At 38.3% G+C, this 6,202-nt stretch overlaps 1 non-coding gene across 1 annotated transcript; it reads left to right on the top strand.

Moving 5' to 3' along the window:
• The first annotated feature begins 5,749 nt into the window (after positions 1-5,749).
• On the top strand, positions 5,750-5,884 carry LOC116744886. The gene has a single exon (XR_004347211.1). It is a non-coding gene; the product is annotated as a small nucleolar RNA SNORA70 (small nucleolar RNA).
• The last annotated feature ends 318 nt before the right edge of the window (positions 5,885-6,202 follow it).

The following is a 6,202-nucleotide window of genomic DNA, read 5'->3' as shown; positions in this document are numbered from 1 at the left end:
AGTTTCAGGACAGTTGTCCCCCTGAAGGATACAGAGCGACACTGTTGCCACAGGCAACCTTCTGGTCGACTTTGCCTCTGCTCCCTGGCCCAGGGGGGCAAGAGTGGTAGAGGGGGCCACATCCCCGGCCCTCATGAGCCACCCCCCCCAACTGAGAAGGCACTGGAGCTCTGGCTTCCCTCTGTTATGGGCCTGCCTCTCCCTGCCAAGGTTTTAAAAGCATCTGGGCACAGGTGCCAGCCTCCAGGGCCACTAAACGGAAACTCAGGGGAGGAAAATGAGGACGCCAACCACTTTGCCATTATGTTCTCCCAGACCATGCGTGCTCCCAGACAAATGTGTCTCCAGCATTGTCACACAATATTCATGCACCTCATTACTGGTTTTAATTTTGCCTGTTGCTTATTTACTGTCTACTTCCCCACTTTATTGCTCGGGTTGGAAGAGTTACTCATCTATGCCGAGAACAGAAGGTCCCCAAAGTGAGATCTCTCGAGAAGTTTCTGGCCCCACTCAGCCCTGGCAGGACAGGCTGTGGCCCAAACGCACACAGCACCAACAGTTCCTCCACACGGCTCTTCCTTTAACATCCCCACCACCCTGACTTGCTGCTTTCCTGCCTCTGGAATGGTCTCCCTCTTCTTTCCATGGCCAAATCCTGCAGGGCCACCTCCTGGGCTGACAGGAGGGCTGATGATGGTGCACAGGGCCCACGGATGCAGGATGAGGACATGCCCTCGTGAGCAGGGCTTAGTCTGGGCTCCACTGTGAGGGCGAGCCACCCCTGTTCCCCCTGTGGGTGGGTCCTTGGGTCCCAGAAACCAGGGGCAGCAATGTCCTCTCCCAACTGCTTGGGGAACCGGGTATGGCAGTTCATCCCTGGAGACACCTCGGAAAAAGCAAAATCCACGTCTCCCTTGAATGAAAGAGGATGAGCAAACTGACTTCATTAATATGCTTTTTTAAATGTTGTAATTAATGCTTTTTATTTATGTTTGGAAAGCACATTATAGTATAAAGGAGCAAAACTCATCCACATACCTCTGTTCATCAGAGTAAACAACCTTTTGGAGATTTTATTTTTTATCTTTTTTACCTTTATCTCAAACAAACAAACCAAGAGAAAATAAAAACAAAGTTCAGAGCATAATCATGTCATAGAATCTCTTTTTTAAAATCTTTTTTCCAAAATTATAAAGTCACCCTGTGTTCTGTGTAACCAGTGATGAAAAACAAAAAGAATTAACAACCTGTCTCCTTCCCTCCACTCCATCCTCAGAAAATAACCAATGCTAACAGCATGTGCTATTCCTTCCATACTGCATTTTTGTCCATAAAACATAATGGACATCGGAAAGATAAAGAAGTATTAAAGAGAGAGAGAGGGAGAGAGAGAGGAAGGGAGGAAAGAAGAAAGGTAAGAAAGAAGACAGGTATATGAGAGAGAGAGAGAGAAGGAGAAGGAGGAAGAGGAAGGAAGGAAGGAATGGAGGGAGAGAGGGAGGAACTGAGTTAAAAGATGAAAGGGAAATAAAAGACACGAAAAATTAAAAAGAAAATGAAAGATTTAATAAAAATAGGGTTTTACTCTCCTACCTATATCATATTTTTTGTTTTTCTATAACTTGTTTTCTTCTCAGTGAATTATCATGGTATCCCTTTGGGAAAGCAGATCCATCTGTCTCTCATAACCGCATCGTATTCCATAGTTCTGACACACACAGTGTATATCGAATCATTCCTCTATTAATGGACATTCAGAAGATGTCTTCTCCCCCCTTCCTTTAAAAATAATGCTTTTATTTCCATACAATAGAGCTATAAAATGGAATTGCTGGGTCAAAGGATATGCATATTTTAATTTTAATAGCTACTCTAAGATTACTTTCCCAAAAGGCTGAATGAAGCAAGTCATATTCCCACTAGCAATATATGGGCTGCCTAGATCCTTGCAGCTTTGCCAGCACTTAATGTTATCACTGGCACATTCTTGTCAGCCTGGTGGGTAACACACAGTATTTCCAATTTTACTTTAATTTTTACTTCCCAATTCCATGAGGTTGAATATGTTCTCGTCAGCTTATGGACCACTGGGATTTCCTTATCTGTGAATTGCCTATTGATAGCCTTTGACATGTTTTTAATTCGGTCTTGTCTTTAACTTGTCTTTTTTTTTTAATTTGTGGATACACTTTGCATATTATGTATATTAACCAAGTGTTGTAAATATTTTTCTCAGTTTATCATTTAGTCGTACAATTTCCCATATCTTTCAACCAGCTTTATAAACATTTGGAATGCCTGTTTAACATGCCAGAGTGTGAATGTGAAGGTACTGATTAACCATTCCCTATATATTGTTGGAATTCAGTTCTCTCTGTCTGTCTGTCTCTCTCTCTCTGTCTCTCTCTCTGATATTATGAATAATGTGGGAACCTCTGTCCATATTTTATGTTATTTTTATGAGGGGATTTAGTACATTTTAAAATTAAGAATTTCATTTTTAAAAGTAAATTTACTAAATCAAAAATATGAACATTCTAAAAACTGCTGATGAATATTGTTAAACTGCCTTCTTAATAGATGTAACAATTTACTCTTCCCCCAAGTCCAGGTTCTGTCTTATGCCCTTGCTGGTGGTGGGAATCACACTTCTGAAAGATCTATACATTTGATGGCTAAAGATGGTATCATATTTATTGTTTTTATTATTAGCCCTAAAATTTACTCATGAGATTGATACTTTCATATGCTCGTTTGTCATTTACCTTTACTCTCTTACGATTCAACTTTCTATATGTGGCCTAGGCATTTTTTTCTTTTGGGTATCTTAATTTTTTTAATTTATTTAGATGTGGATTGGGAGTTTGGGGTTAGCAGATGCGAACAATTACATATAGAATGGATAAGCAACAAGGTCCTACTCTATAGCACAGGGAACTATATTCAATATCCTGTGATAAACCATAATGGAAAAGAGTATGAAAAAGAATGTATACATATGCATAGCTGAATCACTTTTCTGTACGGCAGAAATTAACACAACTTGTAAATCAATATACTTCAATACATTTTTAAAATAAATACAAAATAAATTTATGTATATGAATTCTTTTTGTAGGTAGGGTAAAAACACTTTGTTTATCATATTTGCAGAAAATATTTTATCAGTTATTAGTTCGGTCTGTGAATTCACTTATAAGTAAAATGTTTAAATTCCAATATAGCCACACCCACTGACCCACTATGATTTCTTCCATAGTGTTAAGTCATCTCTCAGCCAAGAGATTATTTCAATATATACTGATGTTTTCCTCTAGTTTGCTATAGTTTGATGTTTATTTAACATTTAACTTTTCAACCCTTTTACTTATCAGGTGTATGATGTGAGAATAAAATCTGCTTCCTTCCCCTGTGTAGGTTTCCATCTACCCCAGCATCATTTGGGGAGTAGTCCTCAAATATTAAGATCGTCTAACAAAACTGATTTAGATCTCTCTAGTCTGCTTCTTAGATTTGTATATTTATTTTTGTTCCAGTATCAAATCAATTTAATGATTCTTATGTTATAATACATTTTATTTGGCAGAACTAGTTCCCCTTCCTCCAATTATTCGTTGGCTTTAGTTTTTTAACTGTTGCTTGCCTGTCTAATTTCTTCCAGGTATTTAATGTTATTTTAGAAACATTTTGTTTCTTATCCCCCTCCTGAAAAAAATCCTTTCCACACTGTGATTGGGATTACATTGAACCCTAATCTAATTTAAAGGGAATTTAGATATTCAATCTCCTTGTTCAGGTGTCCTCTTAAAATTTTCCCTGGATGTTTATATTCTTGATTTTTTAAGTGGTTTTTATTATTAGGTTAAAAAATGAACTTTTGTATGTTTATTATGAATATAATACAATCCATTTCAAGTTAATTTAAGGGTCGTGATTTTTTCCATATGGATATCCAATTGTTTCATCACCATTTGTTGAGAGACTATCCTTTTCCCATAAATCATCTTTGTCCCTTTGTCAAGAATCAATTGACCATGCAGGGATGGGTCTATACCTGGATACATTATTCTGTTTCATTAATCTATATGGCTATTCCTATGCCGATTACACTGTTATGATTACTGATGCTTTATATTAAGCCTTGAAATCAAATGTTGTGAGACTTCCACACTTGTTCTTCATAAAATAGTTTTGGCTATTCTATTCCTTTTGCTTTTACAAAGTGAAGAACTACCTTAGAATCACCTTGTCTGTTTCTATTCATTAAAAAAGCATGCTAAGATTTTAACTGGGATTGTATTGAATCTGTAGCTCAGGGGAGAACTGACGTCTTAACAATAATGAGTCCATGAAGATGGTATATCTCTCTTTTTTATTAGGTCTTCTTTAATTTTTCTCAGCAATGTTTTGTAGTTTTTTCTGTTTATTGGTCTTGTACATATCTTTATAAATTTATCTTTATGTACATTTGGTATTATTAATACAACTATAGATGGTATTTTAAAATTTCACCTTACCAATTATTTGTTGCTAATATAAAAGATACAGTTGATATTTTGTGTATTCATACTGTATCTTAGAACTTGTTAAACTCAGTTATTATCTCTAGTAGCTTCTTTGTAGATTCCTTAGAACTTTCTTTCTAGAAAATTGTGTCATCTGCAAATAAAGACAGTTTTACTTCTTCATTACCCATACGTATATGAAGAGACACTATACCACCAAAGTTTTTATAGAAGCTGATTTGTAAAAGGCAGAATAAAAGATCCACTTATGTAAATTATGACCTGGTCTTGGGGACTTACTCAAAATAGTGATGTCCCCTCCACTGCTTTTTGCTCCTTAGAGAAAATTAAAGTCTGTGTCCACTGAGAATAGAAGCAATGGGTCAGATGAAGAAGCTGGGTCTAGGAGTTTATCTGGTGAATTGAAACTGTATAGACTTATTCAGAATGTTCAGACTAAAATATATGTATATTTTAAAACTTCTTAATTTATCTGCATTTATGCTTCATCAGAGTCCTGTTCTGGTGTACCTGCTTTGAGACTGATGCAAGTAATTCATGTTCTATGCCTTTGCTCATAGTAGGCATCAAAAGAAAAAAAAAAAACTTGCATGTGGAACCTCGTTAGGGCTTTTTCTGTCACAGAAAACTTACCCCGACTGGCATAGAAAAACAAAAGTTGGCAAGTTATTGTATTTGCTCAGGTAACATAAATTCAGGGTTGCATTTTAAGGCCTGGCTGGATCTTTCTCTGACTCTTGGCTTTACTCATGAGCACCCTCTTCCCACATCCTTGCAAGATGGCCTTCAGCAACTCTAAGCTTGTCTTTCAGGAGCTCAGTAGGCCCGTGGAAAGGGAGCTCAGCTTCTGCACTAGTTACAACAGAAGTCCTCAGTTTGAGTCTCACTGGCCCAGCTGGCATCCTTGAACCCCCACCTGTGAGCCAGGGAAATGGGCTTAGCTTCACCCAAACTACAGGGATAATCAAGAAGTCATTAGCAAACACACTGTAGGACTCCATTTGTATGACATTCTAGGGGAAAAACAAAAGGGATAAGAGTAAGGAGAGGGGTAGACTAGAAGGGAATGGGGACATTTTATGCAGTGATATAAATATTCTTTATCTTGATTGCACTGGTGGTTACACAACTGCATACATTTGTCAAAAGCTGCAGAATGGTTCACCTAAAAAGGTGAATTTTACTGTATGTAAAGTACACTCAATAAACATGAATTTTCCTTGCAGCCACTTAAGCTGAAGGCACTCTTTTCCCCATAGGGAATCGGTGTACAAAGGCTGCAAACAGCAGCCTCCTTGGTAGTGCATGCAGCCTGTGGCCTGTACGGGTTGCCCTAAGGGACCTTGTACATAGTCCTTTCCAGTGGACATTCATGACTGACATGCTGTCCCCAATCTAGGCTCCAGACAGGTATGTGAAGTGCCTTTGGAAAGCCCCAGGGCACAGTGGTCAGGGTCCACATTGGCCAAGTCATAATGTCCAGCTGCACAAAGTTGCAGATCAAGGAGCATATGATTGAGGCCCTAGGCAAGGTCGAGTTCAAGTTCCCTGGCTACCAGAAGATCTACATCTCCAAGAAGTGGGGATTTACTAAGTTTAATGCGGATGGATTTGAAAACATGGTGGCAGAAAATCGGCTCATCCTGGATGGCTGTGGGATCAAATACATCCCT

Source organism: Phocoena sinus, chromosome 19, assembly GCF_008692025.1.
Source record: "Phocoena sinus isolate mPhoSin1 chromosome 19, mPhoSin1.pri, whole genome shotgun sequence".
NCBI lineage: Eukaryota > Metazoa > Chordata > Mammalia > Artiodactyla > Phocoenidae > Phocoena > Phocoena sinus.
The sequence above is the reverse complement of the archived record's forward strand: the minus strand, read 5'-3'. Positions and strand labels throughout refer to the sequence as shown.